We start from the raw sequence: 25,178 nt of genomic DNA, 5'->3' as shown, positions 1-25,178 counted from the left end.
GATCTTCTAAGTTCTTATGTTCCATAGATGAGAGAAAGCATATGATAATTGTCTTTCTCTGCTTGACCTATTTCTTTAGCATTATCTCCTCCAGTCCATCCATGTTGCAGCAAATGTTGAGAAATCATTCTTTCTGATAGCTGAGTAATATTCCGTTGTATATATGGACCACAACTTCAACTCCAGTCATATATTGAAGGGCATTCGCTCCTTCCACAATTTAGCATTGTGTGGACAATGCTGTATTGAACATTGGGGACATAAAGGCCCTTCTCTTCACTACGCCTGTATCTTTGGGGTAAATACCCAGTAGTGCAATGGCTGGGTCATAGATTAGCTCAATTTTTTAACTTTTTAAGGGACCTCCACACTGTTTTCTCAGAGTGGCTGTACCAATCTGCATTCCACCAACAATGTAGGAGGGATCCTTTCTCCACATCCTCTCCAGCAATTGTTGTTTCTTGCTTGTCTATTTTTGCCATTCTAACTGGCGCAAGGTGGTATCTCAGTGTGGTTTTGATTTGAATTTCTTGATGCATAATGATTTTGAACATTTTTTCATGTGTCTGTTAGCCATTTGTATGTCATCTTGGAAAAGTGTCTGTTCATATCTTCTTGCCCATTTTATGAATTTATTTATTTGTTTTTCACATATTGAGTTTGAGACGTTTCTTTGTAGATCTTGGATCCAGTCTTTATCTGTAGTATCATTTGCAACATATATCTCCCATTCGTGGGCTGCCTCTCTAGTTTTTTGACTGTTTCCTTGGCTGTGCAGAAGCTTTTTATCTTGGATGAAGTCCCGGCAAGTTCATTTTATCTTTTGTTCTGCCTTTGGAGATGTGTCATGAAAAGGTTGCTTTGGTCCGATGTCGTAGAGGTTGCTGCCTATGTTCTCCTCTAGGATTTTGATGGATTCCTGTCTCACATCGAGGTCTTTCATCCATGTGGAGTTTATATTTGTGTATGGTGTGAGAGAGTGGTCAAGTTTCATTCTTTTGCATGTAGCTGTCCAATTTTCCCAGCACCATTTATTGAAGAAGACTTGTCTTTTTCCACCGGATGTTTTTTCCTGCTTTATCAAAGATTAGTTGCCCAAAGAGCTGAGGGTCCATTTCTGGGTTCTCTATTCTGTTCCATTGGTCTATGTGTCTGTTTTTGTTCCATTACCATGCTGTCTTTGTGATCACAGCTTTGTAGTACAGCTCGAAATCCAGCATTGTGATGCCCCCAGCTTTGTTTTTCCTTTTCATCAGTTCCGTGGCAATTTGGGGCCTTTTCTGCTTCCATACAAATTTAAGGACTATTTGTTCCAGTTCTTTGAAAAATGTCATTGGTATTTTGGTCGGGATGGCATTGAAAGTGTAGATTTCTCTGGGTAGCATGGACATTTTAACTATGTTAATTCTTCCAATCCATGAGCATGGAATATTTTTCCATCTTCTTCTGTCTTCTTCAATGTCTTTCCAGAGTGATTTATAGTTTCTAGAACATAGATCCTTTACGTCTCTGGTTAAGTTAATTCCAAGGTAACATATGCTTTTTGGTGCTATTGTAAATGGGATGGATTCACTAATTTCTCTTTTTTCAGTCTCATTATTCGTGTATAGAAATGCAACTGATTTCTGAGCATTGATTTTGTATCCTGCCACATTACTGAATTAATCTATAACTTCTAGTAGTTTGGGAGTGGATTCTTTTGGGTTTTCCATATAGAGTATCATGTCATCTGCAAAGGGAGACATTTTGACTTCTTCTTTGCTGATTTGGATACCTTTTATCCCTTCTTGTTGTCTGATTGCTGTTGCAAGGACTTCTAGTACTATGTTGAATAATAGTGGCGAGAGTGGCATCCTTGTCGTGTTCCTGATCTTAAGGGAAAGGCTTCCAGCTTTTTCCCATTGAGAATGATATTTGCTGTAGGCTTTTCATAGATAGTTTTTATGAGATTGAGGAATGTACCCTCTATCCCTACACTCTGAAGGGTTTTAATCAGGAAAGGATGCTGTATTTTGTCAAATGCTTTTTCTGCATCTATTGAGAAAATAATATGATTTTTGAATTTTTCCTTCTGGATAAAACCTATGACACTGATTGATTTGTGAATATTGAACCACCCTTGCATCCCAGGGATGAATCCCACTTGGTCATGATGGATAATCCTTTTAATGTACTGTTGGATTCTATTAGCCAGGATCTTGTTGAGGATTTTGGCGTCCATATTCATTAGGGAAATCAGTCTGTAATTCTCCTTTTTGATGGGGTCTTTGCCTGGTTTGGGGATCAAGGTAATATTGGCCTCATAGAATGAGTTTGGTAGCTTTCCTTCTGTTTCTATTTTTTGAAATAGCTTTAGGAGAATAGGTATAATTTCTTCTTTGGATGTTTGGTAGAATTCCCCAGGAAAACTGTCCGGGCCTGGAGTTTTGTTTTTTGGAAGGTTGTTTATCACTGTTTCAATCTCTTCATAATTAATTGGCCTGTTTAAAAAATCAATTTCTTCCTGTTTCAGTCTTGGTAGTTTATAGGTTTCTAGGAAGTCCTCCATCTCTTCCAGATTGCTTAATTTATTGGCATAAAGCTGTTGATAAAAGTTTCTAATAACCCTTCCAATTTCATTGGTCTTGGTTGTGACCTCTCCTTTTTCATTCATAATTTTATTAATTTGGGTCCTTTCACTATTCTTTTGGATAAGTCTTGCCAGTGGTCTGTCAATTTTATTAATTCTCTCAAAGAACCAGCTTCTAGTTCTGTTGATCTGCTCTACTATACTCCTGGTTTCTAATTCATTGATTTCTGCTCTAATCTTGGTCAACTGCTTCCTCGTGCATGGATTAGGCCTGTCCCTCTGTTGCTGTTCCATCTTCTTGAGGTGAGAATATAAAAACTGCATTTTAGATTTTTCTATTCTTTTGAGTGAGGCTTGGATGATTATGTATTTCCCCCTTAGGACTGCCTTTGCAGTATCCCATAGGTTTTGGACCATTGTGTGTGTTTTCATTCTCCTTGGTCTCCATAAATTGTTTAAATTGATTTTTGATTTCCTGGTTTATCGAATCATTCCTGAGCAGGATGGTTCTTAGTCTCCAAGTGTTTGAGTTTCTTCCAAATTTTTCCTTGTGGTTGAGTTCCAATTTCAAAGCGTTGTGGTCTGAGAATATGCAGGGAATAATTTCAGTCTTTTGGTATCGGTTGAGACCTGTTTTGTGACCCAGAACATGGTATATCCTTGAGAATGTTCCATGGGCATTAGAATAGAATGAGTATTCTTTGGTTCTGGGGTTTAGTGTTCTATATATATCTATGAGGTCCAGCTCGTCGAGTATGGCATTCAAAGCTCTTCTTTCTTTGTTGATTTCTTGCTTAGGTGATCCGTCTATTGCTGATAGTGGAATGTTGAGGTCCCCTACTATTAACTTATTTTTATCTATATGTCTCTTTATTGTGGTTAATAGTTGGCTTGTGTATCTTGCTCCTCCCTTGTTGGGGGCATATATATTTATAATTGTCATATCCACTTGTTGGATACATCATTTAAGAATAATATAATGCCCTTCTGTGTCTCTAACTATGGTCTTTAGTTTAAAATCCAATCTGTCTGATATGAGAATTGCTACCCCAGCTTTTTTTTGAGGTCCATTGGCGTGAAAGACGATATTCCATCCCTTTACTTTCAGTCTGGATGTATCTTTAGGTTCAAAATGAGTCTCTTGTAGACAGCAAATGGATGGGTCATGTCTTTTTATCCAATCTGCAACCCTGTGGCCTTTTATGGGAGCATTTAGGCCATTTACATTGGGACTGATTATTGAGAGATAGGATTTTAATGATGCCATGCTGCCAGTAAAGTCTTTGCTTCTATAGATTGTGACTTTCTGTTCTGTATCACTCTTGGGGCCTTTTTACTTTCATAGAACCCCCCTTAATATCTCCTGTAGGGCTGGTTTCATGCTTACGAAATTGGTCAATGACTGGCGATTCTGAAAGGTCTTTATTTCTCCATCAATTCTGAATGACAGCCTTGCTGGATAAAGGATCCTTGGCTGTATGTTTTTCTCTGAAAGAGCTTTAAAAATGCCCCCCAACCCTTTCTCTCATTCCAGGTCTGTATGTGACAGGTCTGACGTAATTCTGATATCTTTGTCTTGGTAGTGAGAAATTTCTTTGCCCTGGCCACTTTCAATACTGTATCCTTGATCTAATATTTGGCGAGATTGCGATATGCGTGCGTGGTGTAGGTTTGTTGCGGTTGAGCTTGGGGAGGGTCTTCTGCCTCTTGGACATGAATGTTTGTTTCCTTTGCTAGATTAGGGGAAGTTTTCAGCTAATTTGTTCAAATATACTTCTAGACCTCTGTTTTTTTCCCACCCCTCAGGGATGCCAATGTGTCTGACATTGAATCATTTCCCATTGAGCAGGATCTCCGTAACCTATATTCTTGAGAATGGATTTTTTGAGTCCAGATTCTATTTTAGCTTTCTCCTACTAACCTATCCTCACATCACTGATATCGTTCTTTCTGCCTCATTCACCCTGGTCGGTCAGAGCCTCTAGTTTTGACTGCATTTGGTCTTCATAAATTTTTAATTTCTGCTAGATTTGCTCTCATTTCCGCCCTTAGGGATTCTATATTCTCATTAACATTTTTCGTTAATACTTTTTTCAGATCTACACATCATCTTGACATTGTTACTCTGAATTCCATTTCTGATAATTTGGTTATATCCATTGCCATTAGTTCTGTGGCAGAGGCCACAGTGAGCTTCATTGTCTTTGTCTTTTTGCTGGGGGGGGATTTCCTCCTTCCTCATCATTCTTGATGAGGAGACGTTGCGGGTTGTCCAGAGCACCACATTATTGACCGGGACCCAGGCAGTGCGCCCCTTGTTTTATAGGGATCTTAGGATGTGAGCTTCTTGATTTTTCAGCCTGCCTTCTGGGAGAGAGGGCCTGCCACGCCAATACTCAGAGCACCCTGTTTGGGTAGAGTCTCCGTGTCCCCGCAAGAGGTGGGATGGGGATGGGGCACACGAGCCGTGATTACCAGGCTTTTGTTCTCTGGTGGCTTTCCTGGTGGTTGCTGTGCCTTCTTCTGAGAGTCAGAGCCACAGTCAGCGAATCTCAGCCTCTGTCTCAGAACAGAGGGACGCAGCCCGCTTCTCCACTGATGATCTGGCCACTTTAACTGTAAGTGGTGTGTTGGTGCTGCTCAACCCTGCAACGTCCCGGGATGTGCGCCCACACCCGGCATCCCACCCACCCTCACTTCCAGGGCCAGTGCGCTCTATCCTTTGTGTTTCTAACACACGCTCGGCCTCCAGCTGCCCCGTGTGCCTTGAGGCTCCGGTCTCAATCTGGTTCCAGCAGCGCACCGGAGCTCTGTTTCAGTCTGGTGGCTCGCTGCGTTCCCAGCTCACGGTCGGTCTCAGTCGGCTTTCACGGGTGCCGGTCCGCGTAGTCCACCGCTCCCCGTTCACGGTGGCGCACCTTTCCCAGCACCCGAACGTGCATCTCCTCCCCTTCTGTTTATCTTCCGATATCTGTGCGCGGTTTCACCGCTCCGCTTCGACTTCCTCAATACTCAGTGCTGGAGATGTTCATTTGTAGAGATCCAGATGTATCTCCCTGGGTCTTAGGCTGATTCCGTGGATGTTCAGGCTGGTCTGGTACCTATCCAGCTCGACTCAGAGGACCCGGCTGAAAATGGGGTCCCCTACTCCTCCACCATCTTAACTCCTCTGCTTTTATTTTTCAAAAATGTCTCAAGTTTTCTGCTTTCTAACCTTGTCCTTTTTAATCTAAAGAATTAGCAGTTTTCATCTGAGGCCAAAATAATGATTCACTGTTAAGACTAGGGTTATTTGGCAGTCATGAAGTCTAAGAGGTAATTTGAGATTTCGCTCTTTTATCACTATACATAAAAATCTGATTAGGCAAGGGGTACTTTTCAGTGATCTCATTGTCTTTCAGAATCACCTCTGCTTTGTTACACGCTTTAAATCATGCTCTAATTTTTAAAGAAGTCTACCTGTTTTGGGGTCTTTTTAAAGTTCTCTGCTGGGGGCGCCTGGGCACAGTGGTTAAGCGGCTGCCTTCGGCTCAGGCGTGATCCCAGGCGTTCTGGGATCGAGTCCCACATCAGGCTCCTCCGCTGGGAGCCTGCTTCTTCCCTCTCTGACTCCCCCTGCTTGTGTTCCCTCTCTCGCCGGCTGTCTCTATCTGTCCAGATAAATAAATAAAATCTTTAAAAAAAAGTTCTCTGCTGGTCTATTGATGGGAGTTCACAGGAAAATTTTTTTCTTTCCTTCTGACTGGTGAAAGAGAAGAGTGAGATTTTTCTGATGTGCACACATGTAGTTAATCTAATCCTACACATTATTGTCTAATTCAAAAGTCACAAACAAGTCCCAGAGAGTGGCTTTTCATTTTCTTTTCTTTCTTTTCTTTCTCTTTCTCTTTCTTTCTTTCTTTCTTTCTTTCTTTCTTTCTCTTCTTTTTTCTTTTTCTCTTTGTTTGAGCCAATCTTTAAAAGGAAATTAAATATCTGTTAGATCTGCAAGCACTGTGCTCACATTTCTGCAGGCAGTAATTGGCTGGACCTTAGTAGAGGCTGCTTCCTTCAATTGGCTGGTGGGTTTCTTTGCCAGAGTGCTCCCACTTGCTTACTGTATACACATACATACTTACATAGGTTGCCTCACTTATCTGCTGATATTTTGTCTGGTCTGTGTACAGATTTGAGCTTTCAACCCTTGGTTTTAATTGTTAAAGTGGTTCTGTGTTTGTATTTCTAAATGTCTATAATTGAGAAATCAATTATTGTAAGATCCGTATCTGAAGGAGGTTTTAACCTAGTATCCATATATGCTAGGTGGTTCAGGACCAGAAAAGAAACCCTCTATGGCATTCCTAACTTATGAAAGTGCATTTAAAATTAAAAATCAAAATATTAACAGTGTATTTAAAGATCAGTGAAGTATTTGGTCAGTAGCCTGGCAGGAACATTAATGTGAAAAATATATCATTGTAATTTATTATATTAACAGATCAAAGTAAAAAATAAGACATCATCATTTCAATAGAATTTAACAAAATTTTATACCTATTCATGATTTCAAAAACACAAAATCTCTTCTCGAATTAGTATTGAAGGGAAGCTTTTAATTCCATAAAAAAAAACACCTACCAGAAATCCAGAACTGATAACACAATTAATGGTTAAATATAAGTTTGTTTCTCACAGGTTCAAAAAGTAAGATAAGGAAGCCAGTGGTCATTGCTGATATTCAAGGTTGTGTGAAAAGTTCTACCTACTATAATAAAATGAGGGGAAATGAATGTATATAAATACTGGCAAGAAGGAGAAAAAACTAGTTGAATAGGTGTGCAATCTACCTAGAACAAAGAAATCAATTAATAACATCTATAATACTATGTCTAGCAAGGTGATCAGATACACCAATGGACAATGAGTCATTAGTCATACCTGTGTAACGTGTAATGAAACTTTTGAGTAAAAACCCTGCCAGAAACCCACCTAGAACAATGAGAGCTTCAGTGAGGTTCGTGAATTGGTGAATACACTGATGTGCTAGAGGTTGGGATATCCAGATAGGGTATGGAAACTGCATCTTACGCCCCCATCCTTGCCATATGCATCCACTTCCATTTGGTCTGTTCTTGGATTGTATCCTTCAGAATACAAATGTAATAGAAGCGTAGTGTTTACTGTTTTTATGAGTCATTCAGCAAATTATCAAACCTAGAGTTGAGAAATGGGGAATGCAACCCCCAAATTTGTCGTCAGTTGGGCGAGGGTACAGTAGCCTGGGGATCCCATTTGCAGCTGATATCTGAAGCAGGGCCAGTCTTGTGGACTTCCCTCTAATCTAGGGGATGTGTACTGACTCTAGTTAGTGTGGAATTGAAACGAATTGTAAGACACCGGCTGATTTCAGAGAATTGGAGAATTGGTGGTTGTTGGAAAGACACAGTAATGGTTAACAAAAAATAGTCAGTAAAAAAGTCTTGCAGAGGAAAAATCTACATTGGCATGTGTGAAAAATTGAGCAAAATTATCAGCATGCAAAGATTAAAAAATTGGTAGTCAAAACAGCTACCATCAAAGAGCTACCTCAGAATGTCACAGTCAAAATATTTATGTGTTCATATTTACAGTCTTTATACAGTCTTTTTCCAAGTGTTATTGAGGGGCACAGGAGCACAGCACTATTTTATTTGAGGATGTGGTCCCCCAGAAAGTATTTATTGCATGACATGAACCCTATCCCTACATAAAAGATTCCTGACATATAAAGAAATACATCAGAATTTGTTAGGCGATGTGGGCAAGAAGGATAACATATAAAGAAGAAAGGAATCGTTGGAATGAGGAAAATCTAAAATTACAAATTAAAATGCTATGATATTTCGTAAATATTGTCTAGGACAAACAGAATATATGCATATTGCATGCATCCATCTAGTCACACATGTGTACGTGCACATATAGCAAAGACTTGAGCCTGGCTGTGTCAGATGGAGTAGGGAGGAGTGAAATGGTGCGAGTAGGAATCAGGTAGGTATAGAGATACACTTGCCCCTTTTGTGTATCCTTATGTATTATTCTCGGATTTTTCTCGGTATCATGTACAGATGTTACCTTAAAATTAAATAAAATAGAGAACAATTAAAGCCTTATTGTTATTCACGTTTTACAAATAAGGAAACTGGAATTCTGAGTAGTTTAGAACTTACTTACAGAGCTGAGTTCAATCTTCTCAGAGCCCCATGCTATACTCACTCTCAGGCACTTGGAATCTTAAGTCATTTCATATTAAGGTCTGTCTCTACCATCCAGGTAGCCACATAACATTTTTAGATAACAAAGAGCGATGAAGTTCTGAGGTCTTCTAGGACATGAGGAGTGTAGGATTCATAAGCAGTTCTCTTAGCCTGATGAGGGAGAAAATGAAACCCTGATTATCATATGTACCCGTAGAATATTTACTATTCTTGATAAATAGTCTGCTTTCATTCCAGTACGTGAAGTCATGAAGAGAAAGAGCTGAGTGGTTTTCACACAGCATTTGCAAGTCTGTCCTTTTTTTGGGGGGAGGGGAGGGTCTCGCCTATATCTTTTCTGTGGACACGTGATAGGTGTACACAGTATCCTTGATGAACGTGTTTTCCTGTTTCCATAAAAGTAATAGTGTGCCGGGTTCCAGTGACAAAGGCTTTGTGTTTGATATTTCTATTTTTGATGATGAAAGAGTGAGTAAAAGCAAAAGTAGTTACATTAATTATGCCATGCAGCAGGATGAACCAAAAAATGTGTAGGTGGCACATTTCCTTCCCTAGGGTATTTTATGATAGCTATAAACCTATAAAAGGACTGATATGCAGAGTGGAAACACTGACACGGCTTCAGAATGGCAATGCAATGACACCACCATTACAACTCTATGACATGTTTTCTTCTCATTTGATTTAAAGGATTCAATTAAAAAAAAAAAGACAACTTTCCTGTCTTGTCTTGGAGTGCTGAGAAATTCAGCAGGGCTTGAAATTTAGAAATAAATGACTGCCGCTATCATTGAACAATAACAACAACAACAAAAACAAATTTCCTGCCATAGTTATCTACTTACATCGCCAAGAAGTGAATAAAGAACAAGAACCTGGTCTCTAGCCTTTACCCAGGTTGACATGTCCTGTTTTCTCTAGTTGCCTCCTAGCCCCCTTGGAGCCCTTGCATCCATAACTGTTCACTGCTCCCTCAAACCCAGTCCCAGACTCCCTTCCAACCACGCTCCAATGTCTTCCAGATTCACAAGGCTGTGGCGATTTGTTTTCCAGAGGGAAAAGTCTTGCCCTCCTTCAGAGCTTTGCAATGAGCGTTACACAACCATGACTCAATATTATGTCTTACACCCCAAAAGCTTTTGATTCAATGGCTTCCACTCTATTCTTCACCATCAATGCAGTGTACTGAGCACCCTGCCTTGATTCATTCTGAGCACTACAGAATGAGGACAAGCCCCTTCCGTCCGAAAGAAGCAACCAAGAGCACTTGCCAGATAAGCTCTACGCATTGCTGTTGGCCATTTTGTGATAGTCTTACTCTTCTCGTTAATATTTGGGAGTGGATCAAGCTAAACAGAAGAGGAAAGTAAGGGAAGGAGAGGCGTGATATTTGTAAAATATGAAACAGAAAAGAAAGCTTTGTGCTAGAATGAAGAAGCGCAGAAGCTGGGTAAAAAGTATGACAAACACTGAAGAACAATTGTTTCATGACTAAATTTTCTATTAGAGCCTCCTTTTGACAAAAAGAAATACAAATTGTTCAGGCTTTTGTTTCCACTCCTGTAATCCCCTGACCCCATGGAGCCCATTCTGGAAGCAGGGATGCTGAGGACATGGAGGAGGATGGCCTGAGGTCAGTAGGCAGAAAGGGTAGGAGGGGAAGAGATACACTGATAGATATTTATGGGGTAGTATGGCCAGGAGTTTCTAATGATCACATGAGAGGGGAATCTAGAAAGGAGATAAAGAGAGTCAAAGATACATCTTCAGCTTTCTGATTTCGGTAAAGACTTGGATTGGCAGTGCAATTCCCTTTGATACTGATGTAAAAACGAAGAAGGAGTGGGGTGAAGCTGAAGAAAGACCATTTCATCTTTAGAAAATATACATTTTGCGGTGTGTAAGGGTACATTGATCAAGCTTCCAAATATAGGGTAAGATGATCGAACTTACTTTGTTTAGCAAAGAGGAGGAGGTGACAGTCCTCCCACGCTCTGTACACCTCAGTGTGTCTCCGTGAAAATACAGGGTCCTCATCACATGTCTGACCTTGTACTCATCAGGCAAGGTCATGAACCTTCTGACTTTGGAACTATAAACACAACCTCCAAGAGGAACTTGGAAGTCTCTCAGAAAGAATCATGAGATAATTCATGCGCAGAGGTGTGTCCTCTGGTCTCTAATGGAGCTAAGAAAAGTTTTTATTGCTTTTCCTCTTCTACTTTTATGAATGAATTTATACGAAATTCTGTGTCCAGACTTTGCAGGTAAGTTCCTGCTACATTTACAGGTATGTAATCTGATCATACTCAGTTTCCGAAAATGCTTCTCTCCTGTATCGGTATGGAGGGTCTTATTGTAAATTGTTTTATTTAACAATAAGGCTGTTGGAATATGTAAGTTGGAGCTGTCCTCAAAGCAAATATTATGGACTTGATATGACTGGCTTAAAACTGAGAAAGAAAAGGAAAAGTAGATTAGATTCCTGAGGACAGGTGTGAGGCCACAAACAAGATGCATACTCACAGAAGAGACGCAGAAGAGCTCCATAAGAGGAGGAAAAGGAAGTAAGAGAAGGTCATACATCCTGCTCATTGTGCTTTCCCATGCCTAGACATATGACAGTGTTTGTTGAATGAAGAAGTGACTATCGTTAGTATCTTTCCTGGCCTGGAAGGGGGAAGAAGATACACTGATCTGAAGCAGAGGAACCTCTCACTACAACTTGATTTGACTCTTTGCTTCATATCTCAAGCTGTCACCTTCCCCATCAGCCAAAGGCCTTCTCTCCCTCATCTCCTGTCACAGAGGCATAGAGAAGATGACCCAGTGGGCTGGGACGGCACCAGCTGCTAATCAGCTTTCTCTCCTCCACATAGACTATGGGTGGAGATGCATCCTACCGCCATTATTCTGTCCCTCAGTCAATTTATCTTCTCCCAATCCACTGCATATTTTCTAACTTTCTCCTTGAGTAACATTCTTGGTAATTTCGTGTTTTAAAGGTATTTATTATTTCAAAAGATACGTGAAACATATGTTTGTATATATGAACAGTAAAACAAATATCCACATATAGCCACTATGTAGTCTAAGAAATAGAATATTCCCAAACCCCACATGCTGTTGAAGCCTGTTGCATTTCCCTTATCCTGGCATCTTCCATCTTTTGTCAGAGGGACCAATATTAGAACTATGTGTTTATAATTCCTTTACTTTCATTATAGCTTTATGTGTGCAGTATAACAAATATATGATTTGATTTTTACAAAAATATTAGAAATTTATGAAATGTTATTTTCCGTTTGACTTCTCACTGTTACTCAACATCACAGTTTTGAGATTCATGATTTTGTATAGGCAGCTGAAATTCTCTCGCTTGCTCTAGTGTACACTATTCCAGTATATCCAAATTCATGGGTTCCCTGCCAACTAGATTTGAGTTGTGCCTGGTGTTTTTCTACTATGAACAGTTTAGCCAAGATTCATTCTGGAATGTGACTCTTGCTGCACATTTCGCCAGAATGGTGTGTGGATTAAGAACAGAATTGCTGACCACGTTCCTTAGGCTTTGGATATGTTCACATTACAAAGATAAGGCCAAACTATTTTCCAGCCTTGTTTCACTAATTTACAGTTCAACAGTGGTATAGGAGAGCTTTCATTGTTCTACATTTTCACCAATATATAACTGTGGTAGCTATTTAAATCTTTTTTGCATTTATTTATTATTTGAATTGAATAATGGCTTTAAAATTCAAGAGGATCAGAAGAGTATAGAATGAAAAATGTCTTCAATTCCTCTCTCCAGAGGCAAGGGCATTATTAATTTCTGGTTTATCTTTTTGAGATCAGTCTGTGCAAATCAAGAAATATGCGTATGTGTACATGTATGTATATACGTGTGTGTGACACCTTTTTACATAAACAGTATGCTATACACATATTCTGCACCTTGGTTATTCTATCCAATGATAAATTATGGAGATTGTTCCTCATATTAGTATATAACAAACTCTTAAGTTTTAAAAATGTGTCTTAAAATAAATTCAAATCTTAAAGAAGTTTGCAAGAATAGTTTAGAGAACTTCCCTTATAATCTTTACCAAGATTCACTGATTTTCAGACTTTGTTACATTTGCCTCATCATTCTATTTCTCAAATATTTTTTTAAGATTTTATTTATTTATGTGACCAAGAGACAGCCAGAGAGAGAGAGGGAACACAAGCAGGGGAGTGGGAGAGGAAGAAGCAGGCTCCCAGTGGAGGCCGTGTGGACTTGATCCCAGAACGCCGTGATCACGCCCCTGAGCCGAGGCAGGCGGCTAACGACTGCGCTCCCAGGCGCCCCTCAAATTATTTTATTATCACTTTTGAGCCATTTGAGAGTAATTGCATATGTCATACCCCTTTACCTCTTAATATTTCACTATGTGTTTCCTAAGAGCAAGGCTCTGCTAATATAACCTAACGACAGTTAGCAAATTTAGAAAATACAATATTGATATATTTTTATCTAGTATAAAGCCAGTACTCCAACTTAGTGATGGTCCTTAAAAGCACTTTATAGCATTTTTTCTTTACAGAATCCAGTCCAGAAATGAAAAGTTACATGTAACTGGCTCTTTATTCTCTCCTTTATTCTGGAATAATTCCTCGGCCTTGTTTATCTTTAATGATGTTGAGACTTTGAAAAATTAGGCTAGATATCTTAGAATGATCCCTGTGATTTGGGTTCATATGATAGTTTACATTTTTTTCTGAAGTGTGACCTGGGTGGCATTGTGTCCATCTGAGATGTTACATCCAGAGACAAAGAATGTCTATTTGCCTCTTATTGGTGATGTTAATTTTGCTCTCTTTATTAAGGTATTGTCCATTTGTTCCACTGTACAGTTATTAATTTTCCTTTTGTGATTAATCAATAATATTGGGGAGAGATATTTGAGAATGCATTCTGTCCTAACTATTAGCATCCATTCATGATTCGTCACTCAGTCAGTTTTAGCTATGATGTTTGCAAAGTAGTGATATGTTTAAAATTCTGTCATTCCTTCCATACTAGCCAGCATTATAAGAAAGCATTTTTCCTTCTCTATCTCTCTGTCATTCATTCATTCATTATGAGTACCATCTCATGTGTTTTTATTTTTATTCAATGGATTATAATTTGCCACCATTTCCTCACATTTGGACAGTGGGAGTCCTTCAATCTTATTTTTGTATCTCTTTTTATTAAGGACTTTATACACACACACACACACACGCTTTATATATATATATATATATATATATAAAACACACACACACACTTTATATATATATATATACATACACACACACACACACTTTATATATATATATATATATATATATATATATCACACACACACACACACACACACCTAAAATTCTTCCATTTAAATCATCAGGGTGTATCTATCGCCACAACCAGGATTAGAACAGTTGCCTTATTCTAAAACAGTTTTGTGCCCACTCCTTCCCATCATCCCCAACTCCTGGCAAATATTGATGTGCTCATCATGATTAGCCAGTTTTGCCTTTTTCTAGAAGTTTGTCGAGATTGAAATCAACTTGAATCTAACTTGGTAAGGATTAAAAATATATATATTGCTGGATTTGCTAAAATTTTGTTTAGGATTTTCACATACATATTCATGAGTGACATTGTATTTTAAATTTCCTTCTCATACCTTTCCTTGCCAAGTTTGGGGATCAAGTTACAATAAGCTTCATAAAATTATTTAAGAAGTATTCCTTTTATAATTCCCCCACCTTAAATGTATAAGATAATTGAAATAATCCATCCGAAATATGAAGTAAACTCGAATCTGTGAGTAACTGAATAATGCATCTTGTGACTTTTATAACTGATATTACTAAATAGTATTGTCGAGTTATTATAAGACTCTTCATCATTCAGGCTTTTTTTCTCTTTCTGAGTTGGAATTGGTACATTATTTCATAGTAGTCCTCACCCATTTAATAATATGCTTAATATTTGATGACACAAAACTATTCATCGTATTCTCTTTTGAATCTTGTAATCTCTGCTTTACCTGTAATCATTTCTCCTCTTTTAAACATGTTCTAATATAGTTTGATGTATACTAATTTTTTGATGAATGTTCATTAGGTATTTATAATTTGTACTGTGAATGTTTTAAGAACCAGATATTGGAAGTGTTAATCTTCTATTGTATATCAATTTTCCATTTGAAGCCATAATGGAGAGAATAAAGATTCTTTAAAGGATCGTTTTTCTGGCAGGTGCATTGTTTCTCTGGCCCATTTTTCACAATAACGATAGTCTTCTTCATGGCTCCTGACCAAGTGCACATCTCACCTTCAGCTTTGCCACTTTGAGCCGTCCCAGGGCTTGTTTGATTCTAAGTAATCTCCAAAGCTCACCTTTGGCCCCACAACAGACAGATTCTGTAGTTAGGAGGTTATTCTTCACCATGTGCTTTCAGTTATTTTCCCTGGTATGTGTTTTACATACTGTCGGGAAGCTCATCAATGAATTGGTAGGGGAAGAAAGGGATAAAGAAAGGGGGGTAATCAGAAGGGGGAATGAAGCATGACAGAGTATGGACTCTGAGAAACAAACTGAGGGCTTCAGAGGGGAGGGGGTGGGGGAATGGGATAGGCTGGTGATGGGTATTAAGGAGAGCACATATTGCATGGTGCACTGGGTGTTATACACAACTAATGAATCATCGAACTTTACATCAAAAACCAGGGATGTACTGTATGGTGACTAACATAATATAATAAAAAAAACATTAAAAAAAAGAATGGTTCTGGAAAAAGAAATAGAAAAGCAAATGCACTAAATAACTCCTAGTTGATATAAGTTCCATATCCTCTATAACAGCAACAACAACAACAACAAAATTGGTTGCACACACTCTCTTGAGACCTACCTTTTGCTTTTACTGGATGGGATTAATATGCCACCCTTGCTTCCCTTGGGTATACCTGCTTAAGGGAAGGCCATTAAAGAGAGTTGGTAACAAAAGCAGCAGTAAGAAAAGGCAGCAAAGAAATCTAAGGCTTTGGACATCCATATACATACACTCATACACCCGCATATACACAGGGATATCATTGGTACTCCGAGCTCCCCAAGTCCTCTCCCACTCCATAGCAGAATCCCAAATGGCTCATCTGTTCATTTGAGAGCCCTTTTGCTTTTCCTGCTGCAGTCTTGAGTATTGCTTTTTTATCTGCCATCATTAATTCGGCTGAGTCTTCGGCAGATGTTATGGCCCACTCAGCTTGTTTTGGACATTTATTGAATAGCACTGTGCGAAATGCTACAGTAAAGGTAGAACTTTTTTTTTTTTAAGATTTTATTTATTTATTTGACAGACAGAGAGAGCACAAGCAGTCAGAGTGGCAGGCAGAGGGAGAGGGAGAAGCAGACTCCCCACTGAGCAAGGAGACCAATGCAGAACTTGATCCCAGGACCCTGGGATCATGACCTGAGCTGAAGACAGATGCCCAACCGACTGAGCCACCCAGGTGCCCCAAGCTAGAACCTTTAATATCACATCAGGACTGTCTCTTCTGTCTCTGTGGATATGTGCCCTACCAATGCTGCTGAGAGTCTCATTCAAGGGGTCTCTCAGTCTTTACCTAGAAGTAATATTTATCCCAACTCAACACTTGCAGGTGAATTAGTGAGGGTATGTGAGGCTGCAGTGACAAAGAGGCCTGACATGGAATGCCTCTAGGGAACAGAAATTTCTCACTGATGTGGGTGACTCGGGGTGACTCAACTTGGTGGGAGCAATCTGCTCCCCTCAGCCATTCAGGGCACCAGGCTGGTAATGACTTTGTCATGTCTGACACATGTCTTCTAAAAGTCTGCAAAAAACGGGAAAAGTATGGAAGAACATGTGTGGGAGATTTTTATGCCAGGCCTAGCTATGACAAACATCACTTCTGCTCATATTCCATTCACTATCAGTCATTTGGTTTTACCAAACTGGAAGAGCAAGTGGAAAATGAGTTCTAGCTGAGTGCTGGGAAAGAAAGGGAACATATTTTGGTAAATACTTAGCCATGTCCACCACAGATGGGAAGAAATATCATCTGTATCAATTGACTCTGGTGACCTTGTAAAAAAATAGACCCTCTTTCTCTATAGTTTTTTTTTTTTCATTTTTCCATTTCAAAACCTTATGTAGTACTCATCCTACAGATTAAAGGACCAAGCAGCTGTGTTTGAAAATGAGCCACATAGTTTTTGCATTAAAGCATCTGGGCAAATAGAAACCCTTTGCTTTCCCCTACCTCCCAAGCCCGCGATACATGCCTGCTACATTAAAAGCATGGGTAATACTGAAGACACTGAACTCACAATCTCTGCCCTCTAGGGGGGTGCACTTGAGTTTCCAGAAAAGAGAAGACTTATAATCGTAAACACAATCAAAGCAATATCACATTACACTATTAGATACATTTTCACTGTAAGAACAGAAAGAGCAAAACCCCATCCCCAGGAAGTTCCAGTGTGCGTGAGTGTCTTAGGATAAAGAGGAAATATTGTTGAAGGTTGATTACATTTTAATCAGAAAACCAATTTATTAATCCTATAACCAGTGATTTTCGATTTAAAAAATCTCATGCCTGGAAAGCTTGGCAGTGTGCTGGCTTATTTTGCGTCTTCTAGGTCTCTCTTTTTGCATATTGGATGTATAAAACACTCATTAAATTGTATTTCATTTTCCCTCTGTCTTCCTTTATAAAATAATGAAATTAAAGGTGAGAATTACTGTCATTAGAGAAAGGACTATCGGGGCGCCTGGGTAGCGCAGTCATTAAGCGTCTGCCTTAGGCTCAGGGCGTGATCCCCGCGTTCTGGGATCGAGTCCCACATTGGGCTCCTCGGCTGGGAGCCTGCTTCTTCCTCTCCCTCTCCCCTGCTGTGTTCCCTCTCTCGCTGGCTGTCTCTCTGTCACATAAATAAATAAAATCTTAAAAAAAAAAAAAAAGAAAGAAAGAAAGGACTATGATGAGTGCAGGGAAATGTGACTTGCTAACAACTATTTAATCAAAGCTTTTCCAAGATCCATCTGTAGTTTTAAAAGATTTTTTTCCAAGTTTTGCTGTATTGACATGCAGTACAAAACTGTGCATTAAACCACGAATTCTCCAAATTCAATAAAAGGAAATGTAAAAAGATATTTTCTTCAAATGCCTCCAGCTGGCCATCTGCCCTAATCACATACAGGCCTCAAAATCGTTTTCTACTGATAATAATAGGATCTATAAAGAGTATTACTGTGGAGTGATTTGAGAGCGTGTGGCGCCTTGTGACCCTCACCTCCACTGAGCTGAGCCTGCCTGGATGGGAATAGAGAGATGCAGGCAGAGGCCAAAGATCCGGGTGTGGGCCAGCTCTGCACTGCTAAGGCATGTTGCTCAAATATCTCTGAGAGGCAAAGGACAGCTGATTAGCTGCTGGCCTTCTGCCCCTGGAGGGCAAACTCACACAGCATGGATGGGGCACAATTATTGCAATAATTCAGCAAAGTACGAGTTATAAAAAGAGGTTGGCTCTAGCTGCTGCTCGAGTCTTCAGCCTTCACTGGGCCATCCCCGTGACCATGCACGGCGCCTGTGGGAAGTGAGCACCAGGGTCAGCCAGAGCTAGAGGGAAACAGAAGTCCACGAATGGGGTTGGGGGGCCAAGGAGGCTCCCTCCATCAATCACAGGATAGGTGTAGACTCCTGTCTTGCTAAGGAAACTGCTCCGGAGCGGGCTCAGCCCCTTGCACGTTTCAGATCCATTGAGTCTGAGTGACCCGTCAGGAAACACAAGAGGCAGCCTGGTGAAGTGGGGAGAACATGGACCCTGGAACGGAAAGATCTAGGTTCATAACATAGATCTGTCTCTTACCACTCATGCTCCCCATGAGGAATACTGACTAAATCACTTCCAAGGAGACCTAGTTCCTTCGTCTGTGAGGGAAGAATAACAACAACATGTACCATTCAGGACTGCCTCTTGGAGTGATTGAGATGTCTTTGAAAGGGTTTTGAAAACAGCCAAGTATCAAATATCGTTGAGTGATATGAAAGAATACAAAAGAAATTCCATACAGAGAGCCTGATATCAGGGTCCTATTTCTTTAGGGAGAAGTGGGCATTTACCAAACAATTTGAGGAAAATGAGCAAGCAGACACACAAGGCAAAATTACATAATGACATGAATGCTTCTCATTTACTTAAGCACATATGTACATTACATACACAAAGTTTTCAATTGATCCTTACAACTGCGGGATAGAGCGGTGTTCGTCTCCATCCCCCAACTGTGATACATTTATTGTGCAGTGCCCTGTACAACATGCTTTATGTATTGTGAGGATCGTGATTATCTTACAGGTTAACAGTGAGGTAGATACTAGTATTCTTTTCATTTTAGAGACAGGGAAACTGAGGTACGGAGCAGCTAGAAACATGCCAAGTCAGACAGGTAGTTAGTGCTTCCAGACAAGTTAAGAATCCAAGGAAATGGCCTCTACAGTGCTACACTACCATTGTGTGCAGGAGCTGAGGTTCAAAGACCAAAAGGACCTTCCAAGATGACTTAATTAGTAAGTAAATAAGCAAGGAAAAATTCCATACTAACACATGGGTCTTTTGACCTTTTGGTCCAGCTATCAAAGACCGCATGCTGCAGTAAAGAAGCATAATCATTTAGGGGTGCCTGGGTGGCACAGTCGTTAAGCCTCTGTCTTCGGCTCAGGGCGTGATCCCAGCATTCTGGGATCGAGCCCCACATCAGGCTCCTCTGCTAGGAGCCTGCTTCTTCCTCTCCCACTCCCCCTACTTGTTTTCCCTCTCTTGCTGGCTGTCTCTGTCAAATAAATAAAATAAAATCTTTAAAAAATAAAAAAAATTAAAATTAAAAAAAGAAGCATAATCATTTAGCTCTATTTCTCTTCAATTACACATTTTCAAATAAAAAGGAATTAATTAGAAGAGTTAAACATTTACAGTTACACATATTTACTTGGATAATTCAGGGCCTAAATTTGAAAATCACAGAAAGACCTACATTATATTTGAAAACTCCACTGACTAATAATTTATAGGCACTCCCTAATCTTTCACATTCCTCCCCACTCCTGACTGTTCTCCTACCCTGGAATCTGTGCGTTGCAGGCATTTGTGTATGTAACAAATTTTGTCATAAGCCAAAATCCCTGTAGCTTTTCGCCATTTGTTGGCTTCCTTCCTGGCTAGTCTCTTCTCATCTTCTTGATCAAATTCCTAAACAAATGCACAGCTTAGTTCTGGTTTCACTCGGACTTAGGAACGCTTTGTTTCCTTCACAGGAGAAGACTTCAGCTAATCCCAGAAAAGGCCTCAGTTCCACCATGGACTAGTCTGAGTACTCAGGTCTGTTAAATCATTTCTTCTGCCAAAGGCAGAGAAAAGACAAGAGGGCCACTCATCTCTCAGGCACAGAAAATCAATCTCTCAGTCACTCCTCCCGTGAGTCCACAAGTTGCCATTTCTGCCTGACATGGGAAAGGTTCCTACTTCTCTACCAGGAAGAACCAGATTTGCGAGTTGGGAGGAAGCAAACAGGAAAAAGCCAACAGGCTTAGTAATCCATCAGGAATGATACCCACTTGCCGAGGTGCTGAGGGAAGCAAGAGACATGGTCTATGGGAGGGGTGCTTGACAGTTCTGGTCTAAATAAATTGTTCTCAAATAAGGGGGCCAGGATTGATTTGAATTTTGGCTCACTATTTAATGATTTTGAGATCTTGGGTATATCATTTAACTTTGCTGATCCTCAGTTTCATCAAGTAGTTCAGTTCAAAACCATTAACAAACATCTACTGAGGGTTAGTGTTAATTCACCAAATACTCATTAAGTACCTCTCATAAGCAAGACTCGTGTTTGTTCCTGGGAATACAGCACAGAATAAATTGGCCACCATCTCTGCTCCAATAGAGATTATGGTCTAGAGCTAGGGAATCTAGAACAAGGTAAGGGAAATGCTCGATGATAAGACGCCTTTCAGAATTCAGTGAAACAAGGTAAGTAAAGCATGTGTCATACAGTAGGCACTCAATATACAATACAGTCACTGTGGCAAATCTTTAGAAATTTGCATATATAAAAATTGGATCGATTACAATAGCTTCAATAGGATCTCTGAAAAGTTTAGCCTGTTCTTAGACAGGAACCCTCTTATTTAAGAGAATGAGAACCCTTTTCATCAAAAGTGTAACATGAAAAACGTATCTGAATTAAGCATATTCATGTTTGTAAATATGGGGCACCTAATTTTTTCATCATTCTCTCCATTTTCCATTTTGCATACATTCAATACTTTTGGAATTTGACAAGAGGCTTGGGCTTTCCAGAGGGAAGAAACTACAAAAGCTCAAAGTGATAATATCCCAGCAGCTAAAGTGGGCTGCAATGACTACACAGTGGCATTTTAGAAATGGCCCCGCAGGACTCACTCGGTAATGACCTAGTTGGGCTAGACCCTCTCAACTAAAGGCCAGGCCTCATCGAGCAAAAATGAAAAAGGAAATTGAGGCAATTTTTCACGTAATTTAGGGGGAAAGCACTTTCATCTCAATTCTTGAGGTACAATGATTGGCACAAATCTCTGCCCTGGCAGTGGAGACCTGGCCATTGTGGAGCCCAGGCTGAGTCAGTCATTCGGCAAGTGAGGGCTGTGAGCTGAAGGGAGATAATCAGAAGGAAAGCACATTCTTGTGAGCGTAAGATCTGGATGGCTGCTCTGTCCACTGCACCGATTTGCTTTCCAGTCGCAAATGACCAAATCAACAGCCCACTTTGCTCTTAGGACATGTTTAATTATATTAATTCATACGGAATTTTTCTAGTAGTTATTCTCTTCACTTTAAATGCAGCCTAGAGGGGCACCTGGGTGGTTCAGTCAGTTAAGGGTCTGACTTCAGCTCGGGTGATGATCTCAGGGTCCTGGGATTAGTACGCCCACCCCCATGTCAGGGCCCCCTGTAGGGCTCCCTGCTCAGCGGGGAGTCTGCTTCTCCTTCTCCTCTGCCCTTCCCCAACCCCCTGCTAGTGTTCTCTCTGTCTCTCTCTCAAATAAATAAATAAAATCTTAAAAAAAATAAAAATAAATGCAGCCCAGAATTTATTTCTGAACTCAAAGGACAGTGAACATGCAAAGTTAGAGAGGTAGGCAAATAGTTAGTTGCACAGCAACCATAATAAAAACTCCACAGAAAAAAAGCATTCTCCCTGGGCTGCCAACCAAAATTGCATCAGACAATTTTGAAGGCACTGAGAACTTGTTTTCAACTGTGTTTCTCTGGCAGGATGTTTACTTCCTGCTCAGACTGAGAAATTGTACCAGTTCATTTAAAAATGGACAAATAATCCCCCCAACCCCCACACTCATACTTGGTAACTGCTTCTTCACCATAACGTCCAGCCTCCAGGAATAATTTTGGCAAGCTGAGCTCTGGCAGCAAACGGAGGGTATGGTTATAATGCCCACCATCATGGCTCTGCCTTTTCTGGGCTATAACACTCAGTTCCTTCAGATAAATCACAATGGATTATACATTAACCAATGAGGAACACATTGTACAGGGAAAAGCGTGACTTTAAAGATAAAAAGGATTCTAAGAGATGACTCCATCACTTACTGTGTGATTTTTGGTGAAATACCCAACGTCTCTGAACTTGTTTCCTTATCTACCTATGGATATCAATGGGTATTAATTGATTAACTTAAGAAAAGCCCAATCACAGGGCTTGAATAAAAATAAGTACATAGTAGGTGTACCTTCCCTCACACCTAATACAAATATCTTTCGCTCTTTTCTCTTTTCTAGGGTTCAATGTGTGGACCAGAGCCCAACGTGTAGATCCAATATCCTGATGCTGATGCAGAATTTGGTACAAGGCAGCTCTAACTCAGTGAAATAGACCAAAAACTATAGGCTGAAGATTCAGATGCTGTACTAGCTATAGTTTCCCTCAGCTGCTACTCACTCCCACTCCACTTCTCAATAGTCCAACAGTATCGAAGCCAAAGTCTGAAACAGCTGCTACGCTTTTTGTTTCTCAACTTAATTTTAGATGCTTTGGTTAAATAACTGTTAAGTAATAGGAATAATTTTGTGCAATGGATGACATTTTGCTTATTTGTTTTGATATTAAGTTCATCATAAAATCAATTTATGCATATGAAGAAATGAAAACAATACAAAAAATTGAGAGGTAAAAAATGAAACTTTCTATACTCCTATGCCCTTCCCCTTCTCCCCAAACTTCAGACCACACACACATAGTGGATTTGGAGGCTGACTTCTGGATGGAGGAGGTGATGTATTGAACTGAGTGGATTCTATTCCTCTGGAAGACTATGTCACCATTCACAATACTCAGAATTGTGACATTTGTCAGGAGATGGTTGTAATGGAAAGTCATCTCTGATCTTTACATTAGCTGTGGCTACTTTGAGGGGTCTGACAGCCACTCTGTAACTGCCATACAAACGCTTGCAAATATGCCCTTTATTTATGTTGAAGTCAAATTTAGTACTCTGTAGAAAATATCAAAGTATTTTTATTAGTAAATATTAGTGGACAAGATCTTTCCAAATATTAAATTCTCATTATTTTTTTTAGAATTATCACAAAAAATAATAGTAATGACTTCTTCAACCCACATGATATTACTCAATTCACTCTAATAATAAAATCAGGCTCCCAATCCTTTTTAGAGGCCCAGCAGATAACTGAGGTATTAAAAGAATTGCTCCAATTCTGTATCTATTATATACACACAATGCATACAAAAAAATTCCTGCAATAGTCTTCCTATGGATTTTTCTGTCTTCATTTGGCCACCTCAGTTGACTCCATCCTGTTCATGAAATATCTCCTTAAAGCAAAATTGTAAAGATGAAAAAGTTTCTACTCAAAAACCATCATTGGTTTGGGTGCTCATTCATTTTGTAAATGATGGGGACCACTCAAAGGAAATTTCAAAGGCCCGTCATCCAAGGTTCTCCTTAGGTCAAGCCAATGTATATTTCCAGATTCTTCTTCCCCAATCACCTACATACCATGGACTTGTAGGCACAAATTGGACTGCTTCTACAGCATTCTCCCAGCATTCTTGCCTCCATGTCTGGACTATGATGATGTCTTTTATATAGTAGGAATGCTCTTTTTTCTGTGTCTGAGGCATCATATTTATCTGTATCAGAAATAAACGTGTTTTCCAGAACAATAATAACACAATGACTGTAGCCACTCCTGCAGTAAACGATGGTGTGGGAATGATGAGGGGTGGTAGAGCAGCATTGGCAATGTCCATATTCAGAGACAGTCCTATGAAAACATTTGAGTTGGCCTAGATTAAGAAACCAAAAAAAAATCACTGCCATTTCAAGGCTCCGTGCTGCTGAAATAGTCCTAGAAGAGAAGCCTCTGGTTTCATAAAGTACTTAATGACCTGTGTGCACCTAAAGCCACTTGGGATTTCGGTTAGGGTAGGGATGACAGACAATGTTTCTATGCACTAGCCTTGGAGCCTTTTGTTGTCTTCTGAGAGGCAGCCGAGGTACAACAGAGAGAGAAGTTTCATAAGATAACCAGGGGCTGAAGAGAGATGCTCCATGAGAAAGGCCTGGTCATGGAACACAGCTGAAGGACTTTTAATTACAGCACTTTCTAATACTTACTGTTACGTTATTTACAGTATTACATGTAAATTCACCCACCTCCGCTTTCTCAGCATTTTAGCGAAGTTTATCTACCCCCCAGCCTTGTGACTGTGGAACCTCAGAGGAGGAGAGAAGACTAGAAGGAAAAGTGTGCCCAGCAGAACAAAATGTTATAGAAAAGAAAGACACATCATCTGCAGTAGGAACTTAGAGCCAGGGTGGCTGGGAGAAAATTAAGAACCCTTGAATCCTGGGAGTTAATGGAAAGGATGCTGCGTCCCCCTGACATATGTAATGGGTATAAACCAGTTTGAGTTAAACCTTAAAGACACAGTAACCCCAGAAAGCTAAAAGACCAGTAATATACAAGTAGGTAATATATGAGTACAATATCCATTCATGAAAATCCAAATGAAATGTCCTATTACAAACAAAGTAAGTAAAAATTAAGAGAAGATGGAAGGTTATAGGAGAAGATTATTGAAGGAACTGCATAGCTGGACTAAGAAGAGGGGCCGGGGGCAGACACATCATCTTCAGCAATCCTAGTCACTACAACCTGATGAAGCAATGGCATGCTGCCTATCATTTTCCTCACAATTCCCGCCCTTGGCTTCCTTTGCGCGGCTTCTGTA

The sequence above is a fragment of the Ursus maritimus genome, unplaced genomic scaffold, assembly GCF_017311325.1.
Source record: "Ursus maritimus isolate PB19 unplaced genomic scaffold, ASM1731132v1 scaffold_10, whole genome shotgun sequence".
In the NCBI taxonomy this organism is placed as follows: Eukaryota; Metazoa; Chordata; class Mammalia; order Carnivora; family Ursidae; genus Ursus; species Ursus maritimus.
The sequence above is the reverse complement of the archived record's forward strand: the minus strand, read 5'-3'. Positions refer to the sequence as shown.